The sequence below is a fragment of the Falco rusticolus genome, chromosome 2, assembly GCF_015220075.1.
Source record: "Falco rusticolus isolate bFalRus1 chromosome 2, bFalRus1.pri, whole genome shotgun sequence".
Lineage (NCBI taxonomy): Eukaryota > Metazoa > Chordata > Aves > Falconiformes > Falconidae > Falco > Falco rusticolus.
The window spans coordinates 84,318,480-84,345,264 of NC_051188.1; the positions used below are offsets into that span (position 1 = coordinate 84,318,480).

Below are 26,785 nucleotides of genomic sequence, written 5' to 3' on the forward strand. Positions count from 1 at the left end.
GCACTACACATGATAATACCTGCATCAATGTTTGTTGCTGATTAAGACCAAAGATGCAGGTAGTATCTTTGTGTAACAGGACAGGATAAGTATCCTATACAGATACGTATCCTATACAGGACAGGTATAGTTATGGTCCTGTCTTCTTTTAAGCATACCAGTAATTACAAGGTAGGAGGTAAAAGTGCCATAAATTTGCATTTTTGCCTTGCAGTCACTGTAGATAGCTGAATAAAAAAAGACTCATTACAAAACAGAGTATAGGTTTGGAAAATTAATCTCTTTTATTTTGCTTCTCCAGATATATGTGGAATACATGAACTTCCTGCCTTCTCCCTCTGACTCCCAATTCCATGGATTGTCTTTTTTTACTCCTTTAACTTTGCTCAAGTTCTGGCTTACTTTAGTTTTGAGTGCACTTTTGCAGGTGAATAAATACAGAGAAATGTGGTTTTGTGGAAAATAATTTTGTTTTAATATCTTTAGTGTTTCTGTTTCAACAGGCTCCTGTTCCTAAGAGCAAAGATGCTAGTCTTCACATTCTTCACTGATTTTCACATCAGATCTAACTGATGGTTAGATAAGTCTGACTGTACCTTAAAAAGGATACATTCTGACTGTAACTCTCATAACAGTTCCCCTTCTGCCTTAGTTTTATATTCTAAAATGTCATTGCAAAGTGCTTCTGCACTGTTAAAGAGCTGTTGTGCTCTATTACACAAGTGGCTGTGTTTCAGTGACTGGCTAAGTGATATATATCCATATGTGTTTATGAGCATGTGTATGTATCTACTCATATGTATACAAATATGGATTGTGTATCAGAAAAGGTGTTTCTTGTTTTGTGTAAAAATGCAGGAAGGTTTTAATTGGTTTTTCTGTAAAATTTTAGCAAATTCTGGACAAAAAAAACTTGCAAAGAAATGACAGTCACATTCGTAATTTTCACTTATAGTGGCACTAGATATATGTTTAATATCTTTCCTCCCCAAGCTAGTCCAGCATTCCCAGGGAGGGCTGAAAGATGAGAGTAGTGTGCAGAGCTGCAGAGAAATGCTGTGGGAGTGGATAAATCTGCATGACCCTGGACGTGTTCCAACTACCGCTCTGTAATGTGCTCCAGCAGCTGCTGGCAAAGCTATCGGTTGCTCCTTGAAAGTCACCTATCATAATCCTGATTCCACAGTACCACTTCATGTAGCCAGTCGCTGAAGCAGCTTGTGTACTGGACATTCAGACTGGCTATAACCAGTCCAAGTTGCCTATTTCTGCTGATTGCATGGCAACAAAAGCAGATGTAATCCAGAGCCAGGAAGCAGACAACTTGAAAACAGAATGCAAAGTTCAGAGCATGAAGGATAAAAGCTAAGTAGGGTACTTTTTAATAAACAAACAGAAAAAAAAGGAAAAAAAACATCACAAACCATGATAACAACGCAACAAACCATAAACAGAAAAACACAGAAAGGCATAAATAGTAAAAATAAAGAAGGCTGCAGTTTTCTCAACAATGGAGATACAGAAGATCTGTAGGACAGCTAACATTTTTAAGAGCCTCAAATGATGTAATAATATAGCCAGATTCCTTTTTTGACCCTTCTTATAGGGCACTGTTCATTAATTCAAATTACATTTCCCAAAGTAAGTAAAATCCCCTGGTCTGCTGCCAGTTTGTCTCACATGAATGTGCGCTGTCAGCTGAGCACTCTCTCTCAGACTTTCTTTTCCTAATATTACTCGTCAATTTGTCCCTCTCCAGCTTCTCATGAAATGAGATTAACTGCTCCCTAAAAAGCACGAAGACACCCTGTTACAGGTCATCAATGTGGCAACCCAGCAACATGATTAACTTTGAGATCTATGAGAATAGATTCATAGAATGGTTTGAGTTGGAAGAAACCTTAAAGATCATCCAGTTCCACCCCCAGTGCCATGGGCAGGAACACCTTCCACTAGACCAAGCTGCTCAAAGCCCCATCCAGCCTGGCCTTGAGCACTGCCAGGGATGGGGCATCCACAGCTGCTCTGGGCAGCCTGTGCCAGTGTCTCACCACCCTCACTGTAAAGATTTTCTTCCTAATATCTAATCCAAATTTACCCTTTTCAGTTTAAAACTGTTACCTCTTGCCCTATCACTACACTCCCTAACAGAGTCCCTCCCCATTTTTCCTGTAGGCCCCCTTTAGTACTGGAGAGCCAATACAAGGTCTTGCTGTAGCCTTCTCTTCTCCAGGCTGAACAACCCCACCTCTCTCAGCCTGTCTTCATAGCAGAAGTGCTCCAGCCCTCTGATTGTCTTCATGGCCCTCCTCTGGACTCTCTTGAACAGGTCCATGTCCTTCTGATGTTGGGGGTCCCAGAGCTGAACACAGTACTCCAGGTGGAGTCTCATGAGAGTGGAGTAGAGGGCATGAATCCCCTCCCTCGACCCTGGCCACACTTCTTTTGACACAACCCAGGATAAGCTTGGCTTTTATGGGCTGCAAGTGCACATTGCTGGGTCACATTGAGCTTCTCATCAACCAACACCCCCAAGTCCTTCTCCTTTTTGCTCTCAATCCATTCTCCACCCAGACTGTATCGATACTGGGGTTTGCCCTGGCCCAGATGTAGGACTTTGTACTTGGCTTTGCTGAATGTCATAAGGTTCTCACAGGCCCACCTCTCAAGCCTGTCAGGGTCCCTCTGGATGGCATCCCTTCCATCCAGCATGTTGACTACACCACAGAGCTTTGTGGCAAATTTGCTGAGAGTGTACTCAATGCCACTGTCCATTTTCACTAACAAATAAGTTGAACAGCAGCGGTCCCAGTATGGACCCCTGAGGAAAGTAACTTGTCACCGGTCTTCACTTGAACATTGAGCTGTTAACCACAATTCTTTGAGTGTGAACATCCAGCCAATTCCTTATCCACAGAGTGGTCCACCTGTCAAATCCATGTCTCACCAGTTTAGAGAGAAGGATGTCATGTGGGACAGTGTCAAAAAAATTGGGTTTTTTTGACAATGTCAGAAACTTGTTAATAACCACATAGTGACCAAAAAAGCTACCTGGTGGGGCTTGTTCTATATACCACATTTGGGTCTTTTCCACCCCGCTTTCAGTAATTTTAAATGTTTTTACTTAGAAGAAGAACAAGAGAAAGGCATTTCATCCTAACTGAAGCTGGCATTTTAAAACATCTAGGAATATGTCTATACAAAATTACTTCAAGAAATAAAAATAAATACTGGGTATCTTTTAAATATTGTTTTTCTGAGAGGTTTTTGGGGTGTATGTTTTTTGGTTTTGGGGTTTTTTTGTTTTTATTTTTTTTAACTGTCCAACACTGTCTGTATTGTCAGTAAATAGGGGAAGGAAGATAGACAGGGTTGCCAAGCTACTAACTGGAAGAAACTCGAGACTCCTGAAGGGAGGAGGGAGATGACCTTGAAGTTCAGCTGTTGCTTGTGATGAGAGGAGTTTTAACAGGGAGGAGGTTCTTATGTTATAACAGAATATTTGTCTGCCTCTCAAGGTTTATTTCTTGAAAAGTAATGTGTTTAGATAATTTACTTATTTCTTTTTCTGATAATCCATTTAAAAAAATGGTGAAACTAACAAGACATCACATTAAAAAAAGTAGACAAAAAAAGCTGAAAAGATGGATAATTTCATATATTTGTATACCAGTTTGCAAGTTTTTTCTTTCTGAGAAAGATTGTATTGGCATTTCTGAATATGCGAAGGATTGTAGGATTTGAGCTTATTATATAACATAAAAGAAATTATAAATATTACAAAAATAACTGAATTTTATGCTTTGATGTATGAACTGCTCTACTAAGCTGTCCTTTTATTTCTCTTTTTTTTTCTCACTGTAATTAGCCAAGGAATTCACATCTCCTTCTTCAGTATTGTTATCAACCTTCTGTGATCTCTGGACAAAGAATATGTTAGAGAAACATGTGGTGAGAAATATCTTGATCATACCTTGGCAGAAGTAGTTATGCCATAGTAAGTGGAAAAAATATGTAGAACTATAAGCTTAAGGTTTTGGAAGCAGAAAACAAAAAAAAAATCCAGTTCTCTGCTTTTGTCACAATGCCCAGGACAGCAGAGGAGATATATCTTTAAGTTCCACAGAAATACAGTCTATGTCCAGGCAGTGCAGAATTATAAAAGATGTTTCAAAGTGGTTGTACTTATTTTATGTGGCAACAGGGATCCTGCAACAGCTGGACATCATTTTTTAGCCAAAGCTATTTCAGGCAACATTTTATGTTTAAGAACTGTTAAGTAAGCTAAACTGGTTTTGTTTCAAACTGGTACAAAGTTCTCTTGGAAGATCTAGGGTCTGCTCTGCTATAATGAGAAAACCTTGCAGATGAAATAGCTTTAAATGGATTTTAAATTATCTCTTCTAACAGCAAAATATGTTTGTTTGGGTTTTTATTTTATATTATACCTATATAATACTTAATATATTAAAGACAAAAAAAATTACCCAAAAGATAGAAAATATGCAACTGCAGATTAAGGTTTTTCTTTCTATTTGTTGAGGCCTGATTAATATCAACTTTGTTTGACAGCCATACTGTAGTTCTTGTACACTGTGATGCCTTTTGGAAACACAAGGAGGTCCACAAACTCATTAGTCATGTTTGTCCAAGATGCTCACATTACAAAGAACATTTTTTATCTCCTCGCTTTTCCTAGTTATCTTAGCCAAGTCTAGCACTATATCATGTCATCTTGCCGACTATACCTTTTAAGCGCCTGTTTTCATACTGTCCTTAATAATGCTTTCAAAAAGAAATTATTTTCAAGCCTTGCTCTGGAAATTTTCCTTTTGAAGTTTTGAATGACTTTCAGCTGGTCTCTTAGCTAACACACTTCACATCCAAGCATAAGGAATCTTCCAGGTAAAGATGCTTATAGGAAATACAGACGAAAATTTTGTCCGTATTATATTTGAACTGATGAAGGGTTCCCAGAGACTTCTTGTTTTGTCAGAATACAGATTACCAATATCTAAATCTAGATATTTATTCCCTGTACCTTTTGGCTAGAAGCATATTGACATAGGTGATGCTTTTAGCATACTACAGACCTTAAGCTGATACCTATAATGTTTGTTCAGTGATGGATGGATGAATTAAATGGTGATTTCATGTTAGTATGTTGGTTTTATTGCTGTGATTATGCTATTTGGGAGTATTTTTTATTTCTCTCATTTTTAGGTTGTCATTTTATACACAGTGTTTCGTGCTTCAGCTCAAGGAGTTAAGATTTCTTTAGTGGTTTTCATTAGTGCTGCATCCTGCAGTTTTCATCCACAGGGATTTGACTGAATCATGCTTTAAACTATCACTTGCTAGTCAAACAGCAGTGCAAAACATGGGGCAATCAGATGAATGTAATAATCTGGATTACATTTAATTCTTGAATATTCTGCAATACTAAATGCTCGCAGAAGTTCTTTCTGGTCACCTTCCCCATAAACATACACTTTGGGAGGTTTTGCTTCAGTGAGCACCATTTTTTCTTCCCCTGTCAGAAAGTCAGGCTTGGTGAGTATTGCTGGCAAAATACCAACTCCTAAGCCAACTACTGTCCAGTAAACTCACATTTAAAATAATTTAAATTACTTTTTCTTGGTAAGTTATACTTCATAAAGGGAAGGAAAGGGACTTTGTCTCTTTGGACAGAAAGGGCCAAACAGTGAATGAAGGCTGGCAAGAAACCCAGAAGACGGTTTCTTTGCAGTCATGCCCTTTGCCGTTATTGGTCTAAGAAAGGCCAAGTTTGATAAGATTTTGTCTTACCTCTATTCCTAGGGAAAAGACACATTCCTAGTCTAGCCCTGCTTTTATAAGCGGACCACCTATTACTCAGCAAGTAGCAAATGATTCACTCCTCTACACTGAACCTAGGTTTACAAGCCCTACGTGCTCACCTTGAATGGCTCTGTGTAAACTTTTCCACACAAGAGTAGAAGGCAGAGATTCTCTTTCAGTAACTCTCTCTGCATAGTGACAGCTCCCCAAATGGTGGCCTCTTTCCCATGCACCACCCCAGCCTCACTATTATTCAGTTTCAATTGCTGTTTCAGCATTCTGTTCAGCTTGCTTTCAGACATTATTCAGTTCAGTTGAGCTCAGAATTTGTCCTTGATTCACAGCTCAAATAGTCAGGTAGTCATACAGATATCCTTAGATAAGTGATCTATTGAGCTACTTTATGATAAGATAGACAGACATCAATGGATATAAAGATAGAGAAAAAGATAGATATGGATATTTATAGATATGCACCATCTTCCCTTGTGCAATTCTATAAATGGTTAAGAGATGTAAGAGATAATTAAATATACCATAATGTGATGCCTGATATTCCAGCAAAATATTTCAGCCAGGAACCATCCTCCTAGAACTCTTATTCAAACAGAAAACAACAAACTACTTTAAACATACTGTCAGGAGAGTTTCCTCTGATATTTTAAGATGATTCCACGTTATGGTAGTCAAGGCACTTCCATTAACGGAGCTAACAAATATTTATGTATTTAATGTATTTTGGGATGTCTATTCCAGTTACAGTGTGAAAGGCTTGATCTGCTGTCTGACAGCTGCTAAAAGTGTGTTACAAAATCAAGCCTTGAGCCTTGATGGGACTTTGTGCACCATCCCACATTCAATATCTGACCCCTCTTCACTTGGGGTGCAATTTTAGTTCTGTCCCTCAGGTCTGGTTTGGTTAGTTGCCTGAAGTTACAGCTCAGGAAGGCAGTGGAGAAGTGACATCTTTAAAACACCATGCTGCCAGACAGCTTGGTGTTGGAACTGAGAAGAGAACAGTTATAAAAAAGAGGTCTCATCTTTTCCATAGAGTGCATGAAAGTGATGTTTGACAGCGTAGAATAATGGGGCAAGGGTGGGTTGGCAGAACAAGTTGAGTTTTTTTAAGGGGAAGCTGCAGCACTCATTATTCACTTAGGAATAAACTATTGCAAATACACCAGGAAAAAAAGGCAGTTTTTCTTCAGTTCTTTGCCTGTATAAAGCAGGCCAAACGCAAACACACTACAGTGAATAGAATCTGCACTCTTCAGTTAAAACATTGAATGCTCTTCGCTGTTCTACTTTAACAAGTTTTATCCATTGTTAGTGAATAGCTTCCAATTCATTGCTAGCTTCTCTCTGTTGATTTGAAGAGTAATTCTTCATAGTTACATTGTATAAGAAGAACATGTCCCACTGCTTTTAGGGACAGGATAAAACAATCTGAACAGCAGGAGAGGCGATAGTTCAATTAGCAACACTGGCAACTTCTTTGGAATGGCAACATTGCTAGAGCCCAAGAGCTTGCTGGCACTGAGATGTCTCTTGTGAGGAGGAAGCATAGATTCCTTGGTACAGTTTTGTAGAATAGCATGACTGACAACAAAATGGGTATCCAAGCTGGGAAACTAAAAACACAGTACAAAGCCTTTCTACACTATGGGACTGTGCTGAAAGTTTTTTCTTAACAAGAACAGCAAGAGTTTGCTAGGCAATCATTTGCTGTTTTCAGTACATTCATTAAAGAAAGTCTGTCTTTTTGTCAACTTTTCAGATTTATTTTTTTAACCTGTGTTCCTGTAAATTTGCTTTTTTTTTTTTTTTTTTTTTTTTTTAAGGGTAGCCAAGTTTCTTGGTTTCTTGTATCTCTGTTGTCATTCTCCTTACTGAATGAATAAATGAAATGTGTTTCAGGAGCATCTTCTCAATAATACATCTCCATCAGAGTTTTTACTTTGAAAGTAAATAAATTTTCAAAATGTCTTTTAATGAAGAAATATGGTTATGAATGCTGGTCTCATGAAATAGAACTTATATGTAGTAATCTGCATAAATACTCCCAAAATGTATCTCTTCTGTAATTAATATGTTGACATTTTAGGAGGAAGGAAATATTGCCTTTCTATAAAGCCACAGTCAGTGAAAACAATTTTAAGTTCTATTCTGGGTTCCTATTCGAGATTCCCATTATGATGTCTCTTTGTGCTTCAGTTTTTTTAAGCACTGAGTTATTAAGTAATTTTAAAATTATTTGTGGTTGGAAGGTAAATTTAATCACTTTTTTTTTTTTTTTTTTTTTTTAAGTTGTCCACACAATGTAACCATCAGTGACAAAGAAACCATTGAGGTGCAGGAGCATGTCTAGAGAAGGGCAACGGAGATGGTGAAGGGTCTGGAGCACAAGTCTTGTGAGGAGCAGTTGAGGGAACAGGAGTTATTTAGTCCAGAGAGGAAAGGAAACTCAGGGGAGACCTTACTGTTCTCTACAACCACCTGTAAGGAAGTTGTAGCAAGGTGGATGTCAGTCTCTTCTCCCATGTAATAAGTGATAGGAAAAGAGGAAATGGCCTCAAGTAGTGCCAGGGGAGGTTTAGACTGGATATTAAGAAAAGATTTTTCACTGAAGGGTTTGTCAAGTACTGGAACAGGCTGCCCAGAGAGCTGGTGGAATCACCGTCCCTGGAGGTGTTTAAATAACACACTTAGGAACATAGTTAAGTGGTGGACTTGGCAGATCTAGGTTAGTGGTTGGACTTGATGATCTTAAAGGTCTTTTTCCAGCCTAAATGATTCTATATGATCCTGTATGTCATCTCTTTAAGGGATGAAATTGTGTGAAAATTAAGTTCCTCCAGATGCTCTAAAAGCTCCTGAATTCTGTGGTCAGGTCTGAAAAAAAGGTCTAAAATCTGGACTATACCAGCATGCTTTGAAACAGGAGTTTCGTCTGCAGAGATCCTGCAGGTTATAGCATTTCCTTCCGTAGGAAGGGGCATGTTGGTAGGGAACACGAATGCACAAAGTTGTTGCTTTGGAACAGGAAGTAGTTTTAATCGCTCTTAAGGTGAAACCTTTAAAAAATTTAATAAAACATTTTTACAAATGCCAATTAGTTGTCTTTGCTGTTTTCACCTTTCAGAAATAGATTTAATTCTGCCAACTAAGTTACCAAATAATTGTAGATCATAACTTTATTTGTTAGAATATTCTCTAAGACAATGAAAGCATATTTGAGAAAAAACAGAGTGGGCTTTTTTTATTAAGGCTTTTCCAAATGGGATATGAGCTAGGCAGAAAATGAAGGTTTAGAGATAACATTTATAGTAGAAATTAATTTTTATAAATAAAAGTGTATTTGTTTCTGAAAATAACTTTTAGACAATATTTGACTCTACCTTATTGTAAGCTGGAACACAGAATACAGTATAAAGTATGGAATTGTAGTATGATTAATTCTTTCCATACAGGATAGCATTTAACTTACAAAATTTTACAATTCAAAGTTGTTGGAATAAGACATCTACGCTTAGCAGCAGTTACCACAAAAACAAATTTCAGCTATGTTAATTTCCAGAAGAATTTTCAAAAATTACTGATGCATTTCAGATGTTGTAATTGCAGAGCACTGTTGATCCTTCTGGCAATCACTACTGTACTGCTTTTGATGTGGACTTTCAGGCAGTTATGAGGTTAAAAAACAATCTCGAAGGAAATGAGAATTCCTTTGGCCTATAGGACATTTTGTTCATTCCTTCTAATTATGGGGCTGCAGTACATGGAGTTTTTGAGATGATCAATACTTTGAAAACTCTGTGCTGTTTTATCATCTGTGCTGAGTCTCATGAAAAATTAACACTTTTTACCAGCACCTGAACCAAATCAATAGTTAAGGTAATGAATTCTTGCTATTTGACAGATCATTTTATTACACAGGTAAAATTTGGGGACTACATGGCTCATAAGATCTTATTCTTGGTGAACTGAGAATTGCAGGTAATTAAATATTTATAGTGCTTGCATTGAAGGGATTCAGATTATTCTCTTGCTTTAGGACAGATTGAGTTGAGATATTTAGAGTAACCCTTTGTGACTTAATACACTGTGACACGGCACAGCTATCCCAAACAGATCCTATCTGTAACATAAAAAGTTATATTTTACAGATACATATTTACAAAGAAATCAATACTCCACCCTTTAAAAGACTGTGCTTTGGAGAAATAATAAAAAAAAAAAAAATTCTGTGGCTAAAGCTTGGGCCTTAGAAGCAAAAGTGTTGGGTTTGAGTCCTGTTTATAGCCTCGATGTTTCATTTCCTCCTCTAGATAATGATACCAAGGTTTCTTGTCACACAGTTCAGTAATAGACTAGAGTTTTACTCAGCACTTAGAACTGTGACGCTTTAATTTGTATTAGGTCTTACAGGCATTATTAAAATAACAGTTTTAACTATTGTTCTTACTCTTGAAAGAGATCAAGTAGTTTGGTATGTATGTATCACTTACAAAGAGTTATTTTGAAAGTAAGGTTGAGTATGGGATAATTTGCTTCACGTTGACCTTCACTCCTTGTCTAGATGATTGCCTCATCTCCTGGGGGATTAATAAACTGCCATCTATGCTCATGTGGTCCCCGTATTCCCAAGTGCATGCTTCAGCAAGTTTGGTCAGACATACTCTTTGAGTCCTGCTGAAAGTGTAATGCAGGTATTCCCATGGTGGTGAGGAATTCTACATACATGCAGAACATAGCTGGGTACCTACATCGCGTTGCCTTCTCATATATATTGTCTACAATCCGTTTGTTGCAGTGATTGTATCACTAAGATGATCAAAGGGACCCAAAACAAAACAGTTTTCAAAGTTAACTGAAATACTTTCATTTTGAAACATGGATGGTTACCTCAATATAGAAAACTGATGTTTGGCCACTTATTTGAATGCTCGTTCTACAGCTGCCTACAGTAGGAGCTTGGTGGGGTTTATTTTGTTGTCTTCCTTTCATTTTATTTAGTCTTTTATAGCAGGGAAAATGATGCAGTGACACCGCCTTTGTACAAAACTACAAATTTGTATGTCATCTGAAGAAATTATCTTGACCGTGATAATAAAAATAAGTATTTAAAAGTGGAGATAGAGGAGATAGAGAACTTTTTGTGTCAAACATTAGTGAAAGGAAAACAAACGCAAGAAATGGCAAATAAAATGTTAAAGCTGGGGTTTTAATCACCAGTGAGACCTGTGAGTTGACTTAAAAGTGCAAATGCAAGCACCGAGGCAGTAGTTTCTTAATTCTAAAAGAGATTTTAAGGTAAAGGCAAGAGGGAATTACATTAACAAGCTCATTCCCTTCAAACATATGAACAGAAGATGTTCTAGTCAGGTGCACATACCATGCATATCTAAGAGTCTGTAGTCACTTCCAATGTTTCTAATAACTTCAAAATACATTGTCTAGCTTCCACTTAATTATTTTGTTGTTTAGGCAAAGAAAACCACTTTCACTGACAAAGAAGAGTCACTTCCACCATGCAAGGATATTGCAATTTGGTTTTAATATATATATCCCCCTCAAGTTTAATTTCTCTTCAAAAAAACAAGATTCCTAGTCAGTCAGGGAAGCGTGGGAATGTGCTTCAGCAGACTTGGGATCAACTCTAAGTACTGTCAGGGGCTTGCTAAATGCCTTTAGGGAAATCACCTTGCAGTCATCTCCTTATGTATGAAGTGCTTTCAGAGCTGCTGCTGAGTTCTGTGTGATGCAAGTAGCATTATATTAACATACACTCTATTCCAATCAGGATGACAAAATTAAGTTTTGAAGATATTTTCTAAGTCTGTTTTATGCTTTAAGAGACAGTTTTAATACTGGCAGAGCAAAAGAATAAGACTATCCCAGCAAAACAACTGACCATAATGTCACTATACATTAACAAATATACCCCTTAATTACTTTAAGATTAGTATAATGAGAAGGCCGCACAGATGTTCTAATGCTTTATTTATTTTACAGGTTTTGCATTTTGAAAATACCCAAAAAAATGTTAATGGTGATCAATTGAAAATTAACTAACTGCTAATGACCACAAAGGTGGATAATTAGGTCCTTCAAAAAAAAAATTGAGAAGCTGATTTCTTGCTTAATTCTTTTATAAACTATGGAATATATTTGGATATATATGGGATATATATGAATATAACTGATAAGGGCAGAAAAGACTATATAATAAACAGGAGTAAAATGTAAGAAAGGTCATAATTTTAGCATGTGGTAAACTGCAATCTAGATTTATCAATTTACAGAACATCACAATGAGACTGAAAATGAGAAGATAGTGCTGTATTTTTACCTGTTTTTTTTTATAGGCAAACATTATTAATTCTCGTGGATGTTTCATTTATTTTTCACTGTCATGTATTTTCTTCTTGAAATTTCCATTTCCTCTAATCATTAAAAAGATGTTTGTGTTTCAGTTCCATAAAGCAGTCTGTACACACCTGTTTCTACCTAAGTCAATGTATTAACTGTATCTTTCCCTCACACTGTATTTAGTTATGTACTATACAGCTACACCTTATCATGGTGATCCTATAGTATATGTATTAGATGAATCTGTCAGGGAAGCTCGTTCAGGGACAATCATAAGCAAAAATTAGAACCCTTAAAATACCTGTATTAATTTTACTATGTCTAAACAATGAAGTTGTACATCTCTTCTGTGGCAAACATCATAGGTAGAGTGATAATCCTGTGAATAATGTATGAGAAAAATGAAAAGCAAAATGAACTGTATAATTTCCTCTGATACACTGTATCTAGTATTTGTGTGAACATGCAGTCTACATGTGAAAACCTTCTGATTCTTACTGTATATCTGCATAATTGTACCTCTGTAAGGGCACCATAATTCTGCATAAATCAGTGGTGATTTAGGTAGTATTTGGGTTTAGGAAGGCACTGAAAATAACAGACACTACAGTGATCCCTAATGCTACTATAATACTTATCAAAGAGTTACACTAGGAAATCAAACAAATGTTGCCCTGTTTTAGACTATGGTATAACTGTATGGAAAAGGTGGCAACCAAGCCAAGCGGATGTGCAACAAAATGTTCTATCACTGAATTTTAGCAAGCAGTTGCACTTAATTGCGATGTAAACATGGTACATGCTTTTTTTACCTCCCTTCTTTTGCCACCAACTTCCCCTCTCGTCCCATGTATTTGCATTACAGTATACGTCACAGCGCTAATGAGGAATGTCTTCCACAATGCGCATCTTTATGATGTGCTGCACAAACACAGTTTTCAGGCAAAGATTTTCAAAAAGAGACATGTGAGTCACCATGCCTCAATTTACATCCAAAATCACGGCTAATCTTGGGAAAATAGCTACTAATACAGCTAGTGAAAAATCTTGGTTATATCAAGCCATAGACTTGACTCTAATCCATCTGGAAATGCTTGCTCTCTATTTACAATCATCCAGGAGTCGTTATTCTCTTCAACCCCTCATTCTTCTACCACCTCCTTTTTCTGGCAGCATTCCAACAGTTAAAAAATACTACAGATTTATTTAAATCCCATTTTCCAAAATGCAATGCAGTAATAGGAGTTTAATGAGGAACTTCATTATGTGTTCAACAGAGAGCTTTCTCACTGATCTTGCCACAAAAAAAAGAATCTTCCCCTCATTATTGGTGTCTTTCTGACTCAGGTCGGCTTTCATGTAAAAATAACACTAAGCTCACAAACTTGTGATGGAATGGCAGTTATATTAGACACAATTTTATTACCTCTTAGCAGTTATTTTTAGAAACCACAGAACAGCTTTTAACATGAGTGGCAGAGTAGCAAAGACAGAAAACATTGTTTGTAGTTGGATTTCTTTGAGGACATACAGAAGTACCAACACTTACGGGAGATGGAAACAAAGGCTTAAAAGACAACTAGTATTAACCAAGGAATGTCTAAAACATCTGTATTGATTTTCTGAACAAACCTTGTCAATTTGACATTATTTTAATTTTGAAAGTGCTGATGGGAGATTTCTTGATGTGAAAACCTGCAGCAACTCTGGCCTTCACTGCAGATCATGACAAGCCAGAACAGCATTAAATACGTTTCTCACTGCACGCTCCTGAGTATGTGTTTTAATCACTCTGAGGATTTCCTCAGTTTCTGAGGAATTGATGTCTGAGGAAGTGACAGACTAGAGATTTTTATTTATTTTTTTTTTTTTTTATGTCTGGTGCAAAACAAAACCAAAACCAAAGATATTCTGTTTCTGAAAATTTTGAATCTTGTTTCATCCAATGTGCTATGGATTTGCACACAGTGACTTTGGTGTTCACTTAACTGACATTGCAAAAGTCAAAGGCAGGCAACACTCACTTTAAGAAATTCTGTAGCAGGATGCACCAACAAACCCTTCTGTTATGTTTTGTTCCTAAGATCTTTTCAGGAAGCCAGCAAGCTAACTTCCAGGGAAAATGAAAAGACAAGAAAGGAAGACCGTAAGTGTTTCCACATATCTAACAACAAAGCACAGTTAGTGCTGTGAGGTCAAAGTAATGTGATTTCTTTGTCTGGCAGGGATGAAAAAACTGCAGGTATTTACAAGGAGAAGGAAATTAAAACCATAATTAATGAAAATCAAAATTTTAGGCATTCTTTAGGTTGTAGAGACTGAATCTTCTAATAAAATTTCCATAGGTCAGGACAGGGGGTGATATCCATAAAATACATGAGGATATTTTAAACCATAATACTAAAGACTGAATGTTAATTCATAAACCCTATTCCATAGCGTAATGTTCTTTGTATTTTTATGGCTTACTTAACATAGTGCTGTTTGAAAGTTTAACTTCTATTGGTTTTAATCTCTTTGTTAATGAAGTATCACTTTAATAGTGAACATTTTTAATTTCTTAGAGCTCACATTTAAAATGTATTTGATTTTTTTGTGGTCAATGTTAAGTTCCTAAACTTATGTTTTACTCTTAAACACAAGTTGCCTGATCTGAAAGCTTTCTGAGCACCTACAAATTTTGGTAAATTCAGTTAGATTTGTGGGTTTTTAGCAATTCTGAAAAAAATAAGTTACCATTATTTTGGTGCTTAGTGATGGATTTGAAGACCTGAATAAAGACAAGGTTGTTAAATTTTCTTAAATAAACTAATGTAAATGTACTAATCACCACGTTGTTATACTAACAATCAGGAACTACAAAAATCAGAGAAACTCATACTTCAGAAAATTATTTTAAAGGCATAAAAATAGTAGCTGCTGCACAACAATCATTCTAGTTAGTCAACAGGCATTTAAATATAGTACTATAAGTTAAGAACCTGACTGAAAGAGTGTCATGTCAGAAGACACATCCCAGCAAATAAATTTTCCATTGCTATTATCTATTTTTGATGTAAATTTGGATTGCATTTGGGATGACTTGATATAATTTGGACATCTGTGGATAAAGCAAACAAATATTAACCACCGCCTCTTCTCCATTTTCTTCCATAGAGCTGAAATATATAATATAAAAACAAATTTCAAAAAACCCCAAACCTCCTAATCCAATGTTATCACAATAGCAGTGCTTTTTCATGAACACCCTCAAATATCCCCTTATGCACAATCTCCTTCCTCCTATTTTTCCTATCCCTTATTTTCCAGTTTTCAGTGTAACCCAATATGGTTCTTAGCCATTTCATACATTTTCTGTCATTTTTACATTCTCACCCTCAACTATTTAGACAAGACTTCTTATCAACTCCTTCTTTATACAAATCCTTATCTTAATTGATAGCATATTTTCTCATAAAGCATATCCCCACAGGTTGTGCTTGTTTTTCTTGGTTGACAGGTATGTCAAAAAGAACCTTTCTGGAATGCAGAAGAGACAGACATGTTTAGAGCAGCAAAGGAAGAGGAAGAAGGAAGACATGCTACAGACAGAAGAGACTTCTGGAGTAAGAAGGTGAGTTAAAGACAAGTAGAAGCTGAATGCAATGAGAAGTGGTGCTGCAGGCATCTGAGACTACATGAAGACAGAAGTGAGCAGCCTGACTTAGTTTCCTGTCAGTACCAGTTACAGCAGCATGCAACAGAATTAACAGTCTGCTATTTTCCATTTGTCTAAATGCAAACTTCAGAATTATATTTCTTAAATACAGGTCACTTGAATATACTTCAAAACAGTTGGATATTTCCATAGAAAATCCTTTTACCAAGACAGAAACTTGTATAGTTTCGCTGGTGAACAAGCATTAGAAATCAGAGATCAGTCAGAAGGTTTCTTGTTGCCTTGAAACTGGAAGCTACCAAACCCTGGTTTATGTTGGTTCAAAATGAAGAGTATTTTAAGGAAGACATGCAAAATGAGGAATTCTATTTTCAAGGGCATGTCTGAGCTCAATTTTCATGGAAGATCCAATTATGAACATGTGGAAATGAAAAGCTTGATGCCTGTAGATCCAGTGCCACAAATGTCTATCATAGACAGTATGATTCATCCTTGGGAACCTGCTGTAAACGAGACTGCTAGGACTAAGGACACAGATTTGTCAGCACTCTTGAAATTTAGATCCCTTTAAGATCTTATCTGCTTCTCTAAAAATGTCAACAATCTCCATTTCATGTCAGTATTCACTCTAAAACTGCATTGGTCTCTCATGAAATAGGAAGAACCTTTATGTAAAAGGTCGTGTTGTACATGATTTCTTGATGTCTCTGATGATGTCCAGGTGTCCCTGCTTGAACATGGAGGTTGGACCAGGTGACCTCCAGAGGTCTAACCTCAACTATTCTGTGATTCTGAGATACAATAGGAAGGAGGTAATCCATGGTAACAAGAAGAGGTATCCATTCTCTGTCTGAGCCAGTGTTTAGGCCCTGTGTTCCAGACATCCCCAAGAAGTTAACAGAATTCAGTGCCTGCAAGAGCACACAAGTGTTCTCAGAAAGAGTCCTTGGCTTAAGCTGAAACCTTACTCCTGGTGTGGCAGAAGTCAAAAATTGCAAGTTGGAGATTGCTTCCTTTTTCTTAATAGAAAGCAACAGTAATTTTTTCTCAAGTAAAAAATAAAGGAATTCCTGAAGATATTTTTAAAGAAATAAATGTTTAACAGGCGTGTAAAACAGATGTCCTATAGAAGCTTTAGTTTCTACTAAGCAGCCAATGGTGGGATGTAGTTATGGTTACCAAATAGCTGAAGATAAGCATAGAGGTAGATGTATACTGTTTCTTTTGTCTCCTGGGGGAAAAAATGACAGAACATAAATATTTTACAAAACTTTTCAGTCCTGCTTACATAAATTGCCTGGCATTTAAGAAGCTTAAGATCTAATTATTTTTTTTTATTCCCTTCCCTTTTAAATTGGGAAGCTTTCTGCTCATATAGGCAGTTTTAAAACTATATTTTGTAAGTTATTTTTAAAATGGTACTTTTAGTAACTCAAGAGTACCTAAAATACCTGATAGAGTACAGTGAGACTGTAAGTAAAATTAAACAGTAAAAATTCAAAAAAAGTATTTTCATAATTTTGCATTAGAACTAACAGAATAACTTCAAATTCCATTTCAGACTCACCATGTCATATTTCAAGAGTACTGTTAACACCTGAAAAAACTTGGATAAAATCAGACACTTTTGTCAGAGTAGCTTACACGTTCTCTGCACATTTGTCAAGATAAACTATATATATTTATACTGTATGATAGCACCATATAACAAGTCATACCAAACACCATGCTTTCTTTATGCTTTATGTTTTTTTGTAGCAGGAGACTTTCAATAAATAAAAGGGCTTACCTTTAAAAATACTAGGCCAGGTGAGCAGCCTACAGAGTGCATATGGTTCATGGCACCATTGTGTATGTCCTGGTGACTTCTCTACTGTGGATTCTCCCAGGCGTTACTGACAGTGAATAAAAGCCATCAATTTGTTGTGCAACTTGTGAGCCTGCACATGAAATCTCTAGGTTTCTTGAATTACCTCCTGCATCCATGTTGGAAGGGGCTGCTGTTTGACTTCTGGAAGTGATCAGCCAGACAAGATAGGGAAGAGATATAAGGAGGCACAGACAAATAGGAAAGGGACATACTTTATGGAGAAGAGGCATATGGTAATGTGTCTAAGATCTTATGAGCTGTGTAAATCAGAAAAATAAGCAAACCAGACTTTGTTCCTGTGCTCTGGCCATAAAATATTTCTCACCTCTCCTACATTTTCCCCTGAAACTTTTTCCTCCAATAGATGATTTTTTCCTTCTTATAAACATGCAATGAATGGAAATTTTATATTCTGCCTTCAACAAGTATCAGATACCTGTTAATGCTAATAAAAGCCGTGACAATCCCTTGACATTCTCCATTCCTTTGATATATAGAAAGCCCTATTTCACATGCCATCAAACATCAATATAGATGTCAACATTATCAGGTACAAAATATTCATTAAATTTCTTTTCCTGAAAAGTTTTGCAATGACTGCTATTGTTTCTGCTGCAGAAAGAGTCTGTATGATGATGGTGCTCTCTGTGATGGATGGCAGAATGTCAGGTAACTTCAACAGGCACTGACATTACAGGTGATCAAATTAATAGTGGTATGTTCATGTAGTTTGAGGTTCTGTGGCAGTGGCAGCTCTCCCTTTGACATCAGTGGTAGAACAAACCTAACCTTAGAGGATAAAAGAGACTGATCTCAGTCTTGGTGTTAGCATTAACGCCACCTCTCTCTGGCAGAACAGCCTGCACTGCTGTATAATTAATTTATAAAGATACAGTAGCCTGTTTAATCACACCAAGTGTCAATGTTGGCATTTTACTTGATCACGTAGATCCCCAAAAGACTAGAGCTTGTTTTGCTCCATGGCAGGATTTCAGTGCACAGACAGCTCTATAAATATTCCCTCAAAGCTATACTGTCTATACAAATTGCTGCGTGCTTTCAGGTGCTGTAGTATGATGTCACAGCACTTAAAGCAAGATACCAAAAGCAAGGATTGTGTTGGAGGGAAAAAGTAAACAATTTCAGGTCAAAATCAAGATTTCAGTTTTAAAAGGAACTCATCTTCAGTAAACCTGAGGAAGCAAGAAAGATGATCTTTTCAAAGGGACAGATTGAACCATCCTATGGGAATCTTATGTTGAAAGAGTTAATTTTTGCCCATTCTGCTATCTGAGCCAAACCTAAAGTTCTAACACATTTTTTACAAATGCCTTCCTCAAAGAAATTCAGCGAGATCTTCAATAGGGAAAAAAAGAGGGCGGACACTAGATTTCTTTTTCTTTATGAAAGAATACAGTATTACTGGGATGAAAAAAAAAAAAATAGCATGTGTGCATGTGTGAGACTATACTGACATTCATCCACCCAGTGACTGTTGTTTTACCCATATTTCAGTAATATGTCAATCGTTTGTCAACACTTTAAAAATACCAGGTCTATATAACCAACAATTAAGATCCTAATTGTGGGAATGTAAATTCTGCAAACATTTGATTGATTTTGTTAGAAGGAAAAAGAAGAATAACAAAAAATATTAATAATCTGTGGACTTCTTACATTTGAAAAATTCCTATTTTCTTCTAAATTTTTCAGTATTCCTGGAAAGATTTCACCTTCAAAATACTTAATAGAACTAATGTTCATATGCAATTATTCAAATTGGAACTCCAAAACACAAGAATGCATATGCAGTCAGATAAACACACCTGGAAACATATGTTTAAGTTGGTAATTACTATCCTCTTGAATAGAATGTTCATATATTGTGTGAACATCAGAGATTACTAAATTGCCTCAGTAATTTTTGCCAAATTTTTATCCACATCATCTTTTTTTGTTTTCTCTTGAGTAAAGTTTCCAAAATTAAATTATTTCAAAAGCAAGAGACTCAATAATACAAAAATAAATATAGGAACAGAAAGAAATAGAGTCTTTTTGAGACTCAATTGATTTGCTAAGATAAACATTTTCTACTCATGATAGAGTATTTTTTTTTCCAAATATCTGTTTCATTAACATGGTCCAGAGTTGAATGAAAAGAATGTATAAAAAAATGCATATATTATAAAGTAACAATGGAGAATATCTGCATCATATAGTTATACTGGAGCTCTACTCTCAGTCTATAAACTGCTGTAGTGGGTTCTAATGATATTTTTTGCATTAAACTTTGGATGTCTAATTGTTTTGTACATACCAGAGTTAATTTTTCTTTAGTCATTTTTACTTTCATTGTCCTTTGAATTACATAAATCCTGAGTTTGATGCCGAACACTTTCTTCAAGAAAGAAACCCATCCAAAATACAAAGAAAATACCACAGAGCTCACTGAAAGCAGAAATTTATGCAAGTACTACATCGTTTTTAAAACGTGTTTGGGAGGATTTTTTTTATTTAGGTAAACACAATAAATATTGGTATGAACATCTGCTGAGAGACCTCCTCAAATCCCAGATCTCTTTGTCTTTTCCTTTCTACTGTTCTTTCCTGGCCTTTATATAGTGAGGATGTATTGATATTTCTGCCTAGACAGGAGGTGGTTACATGAGTAGAGCAGGGCACAAAGCTCAAACATTTAAAGGCATTTTCATGGGGAAAAAAAAAAAAAACCAAACAAAACCAAACACCAAAAGACCACCTCCTAACCCTTTTCATGTAATTATTATTTATGGAAGGTTAAGACCCAGAAATGAATAATTACAAGGAACATGTAAAGTGTAGCAAATTGATGGAGACTTGCTGCCTAATTCTTTCATAAATCCTTTATGGCTCCATTTGAAAGCCTCAAGAAAGGTGTTAAAATGCAAATATTCCCTATGGACCTTTTGTTTTCTGACAGAGATGCCCAAGGGCTTCATGATGTACCTCACAAATTAGATAAGTTTTGGTTTTGTTGATTTGGGCCAACTGAGAAATGAAACTTTTGATGTTGCTAGCAGTTGAAATGAAGGTATTTTCTTAAGATGTAGCAAAGAAACACAGCACATCTTCATAGGATTCTCCATAGAAAGTTCTCAGGTTATTTCCTCTGCATTCTGTTACACAGAGAGAAAAAACATGGCTGATCTTACAGTGCATGTGAATTTGACACCAATATGCAGTGATTTCAAGGTGTTGATGCTGAAGTGACTATGATATGAATTGGACTACCATAGGCATTCAAAGGTCTTCTTATTTTAATGATACTGAAGAGAGAATGTTTTATCCAGAAGAAACTCTGTGCAGTTCAAAGGTACATACGTCTGGTACGACTCTCGGCTTTATATTTGCAAGCTTAAAACTCTCTTTCCTTTCTTTGTTTGGTAGTGGCAGAAAGAGTGTAGCTGTAGCCCATACTTCTCCCTTTCTGCCTTTTAAGTCTTTCAAAGCAGCTGAAACAACCTTCTGCATGTCAGTCACTTGATTTTTCAGACAGCAGTGTGGTCTCTGTGGAGTAGCAGGGCAGGACTTCCCCTTGCAGCCTGTTCCTAATTTAAATGCTTGCAGAATGGCAGTCAGAATGTAACCAAGCATTTTTGACAAACACAAATCAATCACAAAGTGTGTTGCAGTGCAGGTGAAGAACAGAAGATTGTACATTTCCTTCAACTATAGTTAGTTGTATTACTATCCTATAATGTATTATGTCAGATACCTACTGTTGCTGCACTGAGCCACTGCTGGATGAAGAAGATTTCACTTGTGGTAGTTCAAATTTAATTTTTTTTGCTACCCATAAACTAAAATTCTGATGGTGACACCTTTAAAAAAAACTCAGAAATTAGGCCAGATTTCTGAATTTCGATACTAAGATAGTAGAGCAAGGTTATTAAATGATCAATTTATAGGCTTAGAGAGGAAAGTTAAGTGACAGAAAACCAGACAGCACAGACTTGCTAAGAACAAATTATGTCAAACCAATCTAATTTCCTCCTCTGACAGGATGACTGGCTCAGTCAATGAGGAAGAAGCTGCAGTTGTGCTGTATATTGACTTCAGTAAGGACATTGATAATGTCTCATGTGTCATTCTCATAAGCAACATGCAGTGCACATGAAATTACCATACAAATGATTTTAAAACTTCACTTGAGCAGAAGCTGTCAGAGATTTTTTATTAAATAAAGGCACCAATTCTCATGGAGCTCAGCAGAGGTCTATCTTAGACCTGGTTCTAATCTATACTACACAGTGTGACAGTGTAGATAATACATTTACAAAATGCGTAGATGGCACCGCAGAGGGTAGTGCAAATTCTTTAAGAACTGGCACCAGATTTAGAAATATCTTCATCAGTAGAAGAAATGATCCAAACAGACGATGAGATCCAGTGGAAAGTCGTCCTACCTTTCAGGAGAAAGCAAATGTTTAAATGCCTATATACGGTACAATTAGGTAAGAAACAATATTGTAGAAAAACTGTCTAAAAGATTTAATGAATGACAAGATAAAAATTAATTACAAATATTGAACTGTTGGATAAACTGCATTTTATTTCAGAATTATCACATTTAAAACATGGACAGAAATTATTCTGCTCTACTTAGTGCTGATGAGGCCTCACGTGACTACAATTTAAAGAAATGTAAATGTAGGCAAATCCAGGGGAGAGTAGCAGGACAAAACTTTTAGTAAGAGTGACATTTAAGAAAAGGAAGACACATTTAAATCATTTTACAAATGGGAAGATAAATGAGGAGAACATGTAGTCTTCCCCTATAGAAGATAGTATACTAAAAAGGCAAGTAAATAAATGCTTGTTCTCTGTGCTGTGCTTGCAGAGCAGGGCAATAAAATACTGACTAATAGGTAGTAAGGGAGATTTAGGAATATGTTCTAAAGATACAAAGCAGTGATTTGAACCAGCTACTGATGCAGATGTGGAATTGTTTCACTGGAGTTTTTTACAAATGGGTTTGGTATGTGCTGGCCTTTCTTATTCACTCACTTCAACATTTATGTGATTATTCAAAACATGGCTTCTTTTTTCTTGTAAATTGCATGCTTCAGGTACATATTTCACTTTACCTTTTTTGTTACAATATTTTATAGTTTCTTACAAATAAGAGGTGGCTAGATTTAAAGCTTATAGAATTTTCTCTCCACGTATCAAATGCCATTTCTAAATTCTTTGGGATACTGTGGAAAAATACAACATATCAGCAAACTATTATAACAAGAAAAAAAGAAATCAAGAGGGAAGATTTTCAAAAGTCATAGACTTTTTACACTGTTCTCGTTGTCAGAAAAGTGGTTGGCTTTATTCCCCTATCCACCACTGACCGTGTTCAGATGGTACTGGATTATGTCTTTCCCCTCACCTCATATTATTTTACACAGTAGGGTTTCTACAGCTGGGAACCATACATTGCAATTTCGTGTACAAGTTTATAGCTTGATTCCACCCACCAAGCACAAGCACACAGATTAGCTAAAAGCACTTTGAAATTTGCAAGCTTTTTCTATAATTTACAGCTATTGGGTATACTGATGAGTATAAATGTATACTGTTTTGAAACTATGTTCTTCTACTACAGAAAGAAGAAATAGTGGCTGGTGTTGGGCATAGTATATGTGTAAGCACACTCACACTGATTTTCAGTGGCACTGGGCCATCTTACACCAATGAGTAGTCCAGACTTCCCACTGAATGGCAGATTGCTGAAAATAAGGAATGTCTGCTAGAGAAAGGATGGCCACAACCTTGTCATGTTTCTTTTTTTTTTTTTTTCTCTAGGAATCCACTACAAGACACTGCTCAAATTGTTTTTCCTCTGCTTTGGGATACGAAACAGACCCTGCAGTCACTGTATTCCCTCAGGTCAGGTGGCCACCTCTTGGTCCTGTGGATTACCAGTGATGCCAGGTTCTCACTGATCCTGCTGCTTATTAGAGACAAAGGAGATGACAGGGCAAATCAAATTTGTTTTGGGAAAAACTGCCTTTCTGTATGGAAGAACAGAGAGAGGAGAGGCAAGGTAAAGCACTGGTAGTGTAGGGCAGGGGTAAAAGGAGTATGATGGATAGTCCACTCTGTCCCACCAAGTTGAAGTCCTCTGCAGAAGGCAGAAAGTGGTGTAGTGGAAAATCTGAGCATGGTAAGAACTCCAGGCTTATAGCGTCATGCTCACGGAGAGGTGAGGTAATGCCAAGAGCAGCTATGCCCCCAGAGACACAGCTCCTGCCATGAATATTAGTGCAGAGCAGTGTGCTGGGAGACAGTAACTTAGAACAGTGGTGATGTCTGGAGAAGCAGTGGTCAGGATGATAATTTACTCCCCTCTTCTGCTTCTCCCTTTCTTTGATCCAGTGCAAAGTAGGAAAAGAGCAGAGAGAAAGCTCCAGGAGTAGGACCTACTGTCAGTATGTCCTGCTCCCAAGCAGTAGGACTCCTATGCCTTATTGCTGGAGATGGCATACTGGCCTACAGAGGTAAACCTGCTTTTTATTTTCTCACTCACCTAGAGGCATAGTACACAGAGAAGACGATGACAGAAAAAAGTGCTTCTATAATTATGATTTATTTTAGAAAAACAATCAAGTTTGTTCAACATATAAAATATACAGTATGTTAAAGATTTGTTAATTCTTGGGAAAAAAATCTGTATTTTAAATACTGCCAATCCCAGTTCTTCCCAACCCCAAGCTTTGTTTATGTAATATTCAAAAAAACAACAGGGTGCAGGGACTGTGAATCAGAATCAGTATCAGTACCTATTTGCTACTCTGGTGGATTCTTTGTAACTTAACAATCTGAATGGTCCCAGTAGAGCAAAAGTCCCAGAATGACAAAACATGCATGTATATATGTAAAAACAATACCCCACTGAGCCTGTGAATTGAAATGAGGATAAGGAACTTGAGCAAATGAGTCTTCTTCAATGACATCAATACGCACTCAAACACTTAATCGCACTGTTTGGCGAGGGAACTAAGTTTCTTGATATTCTTCCACAGATTTTTAGAACTATGAGACTGTAATGAGTGGAAGGAAGAGAAAAACAGCTGTTAAAGTGTCCTTGAATATGCCAAGATTCCTCAGAGTTCGTGTGAAGTTTTTTTCTGTACGAGTGATTATGAGACATCTCTGATATAAAGAGTACATACAGCAAGGTTATTCACAGATATCCTCACAGTTGCAAAAGTAGTCTGAGTTACAAAAAAGTTTGATCCATTTTCTAGAGGTAAAAATAGTTTCCTCTTCCATTGAACAGATACCTTATGTGAGAGCTGAATCTTCTTTCTTCGTTCTGGTCAGCAAGGATGCTGCAAACATTGACTTTTTTTCTTTTTTTTTAAGTTTTCCAGCTTGGCTTCTGTTAAGTATACAAGAAATACTGTATCAGCCAATGGGATGGAACTCAAAGGCGCTAGAAGATAAAAAGATCCAGTTTGATGCCTGAGTTTGTACTTGGCCTTGTTGAACTTCATGAGGTTTTCATGGGCTTGTCCTTCTTATTTGGACAAATGCCTTATCACTGATGTCAAAGTCCTACATCTGGTTGAGGCTATCCCAAGCACAAATACAGGCTGGGTGGAGAATGGATTGAGAGCAACCCTGAGGAGAAAGATTTGGGGGTGTTGGTTGACAAGAAGCTCAATGTGACCCAGCAATGTGCACTTGCAGCCCACAAAAGCCAAGCTTATCCTGGGTTGTGTCAAAAGAAGTGTGGCCAGGGTCGAGGGAGGGAATTCATGCCCTCTACTCCACTCTCATGAGACTCCACCTGGAGTACTGTGTTCAGCTCTGGGACCCCCAACATCAGGAGGACATGGACCTGTTGGAGAGAGTCCAGAGGAGGGCCATGAAGACAATCAGAGGGCTGGAGCACCTCTCCTATGAAGACAGGCTGAGAGAGGTGGGGTTGTTCAGCCTGGAGAAGAGAGGGCTCCGGGGACACCTCACAGCAGCCTCCCAGTGCCTGAAGGGGCTACAGGAAAGCTGGGGAGGGACTTTGTACAAGGGCATGTAGTGACAGGACAAGGGGAGGTGGCTTTAAACTGGAAGAGGGTAGATATATAATAGGTATAAGGAATAAATACTTCACTGTGAGGGTGGTGAGACACTGGCACTGGCTGCCCAGAGCAGCTGTGGATGTCCCATCCCTGGCAGTGCTCAAGGCCAGGCTGGATGGAGCTTTGAGCAACCTGGTCTGGTGGAAGGTGTCCCTGTCCATGGCACAGGGTGTGGAACTGGATGATCTTTAAGGTCCCTTCCAACTCAAAATATTCTATGATGATTCTACAACAAGATTATCTGACTAGAGCCCTGATTTTATCCAAATGCATATTAATATAGACTTTGCCTGAATCAGAATTTCACACACTTTGCTTTGGGATATCTGAGTAGCAAAGTGGTAGTACTGGAACATAGACTTCTTTTTTAGACCCCTGCATTCTGCATTCCGGTATCTGCATTTCAATAACTGTAAACTTCAATTGTAGCATAATTTTTCTCTAGAAAAAAAAAATTAACTCTCTTCCACATTTTTATTGTAAAATATTTACTGCCTTTTTATGGAAAATAATGTTAAATATTTTCTCTCCAAGAAGTTCTGCGGTTCCTAGAAATCACCTGCATACAACATAATTTCATCATTTCCCCCACATACTCCCAAGACTTCAAATACAGGTGCCTGCTTTTCACACTTTGAAAGAGACTTTTACAGAGACTATTGTGCTAACATTAGTCTGTAGAGCACTCCACCCTTCCTCTATTTTTGAACTTGGCTCACTCAGCCTGATTGCTACATTCTAAACAAGATGCTAAAGAATCACAGGCCAATTTTGGGCAACAGATGTTATGTGTTGGGCTTTTGATATGAATTAGAGATGCAATACTGATGCTACTTTTACTTTACAGCTCCTAGGAGTGATTCCTGGGTTTTGGACCTGAAAGCATGCTCCTCTGGCCATATACTTGTTCTCTGTGAGGACAAGGCACAGATTTGCAGCACCTTCCCTTCC

At 37.1% G+C, this 26,785-nt stretch overlaps 1 long non-coding RNA gene across 1 annotated transcript; it reads left to right on the top strand.

Annotated features, from left to right (window-relative positions):
• The first annotated feature begins 304 nt into the window (after positions 1-304).
• Positions 305-18,184, top strand: LOC119143218. Its single transcript, XR_005102623.1, has 3 exons — positions 305-427; positions 3,869-3,951; positions 15,692-18,184. It is a non-coding gene; the product is annotated as an uncharacterized LOC119143218 (long non-coding RNA).
• Positions 18,185-26,785: the final 8,601 nt, after the last annotated feature.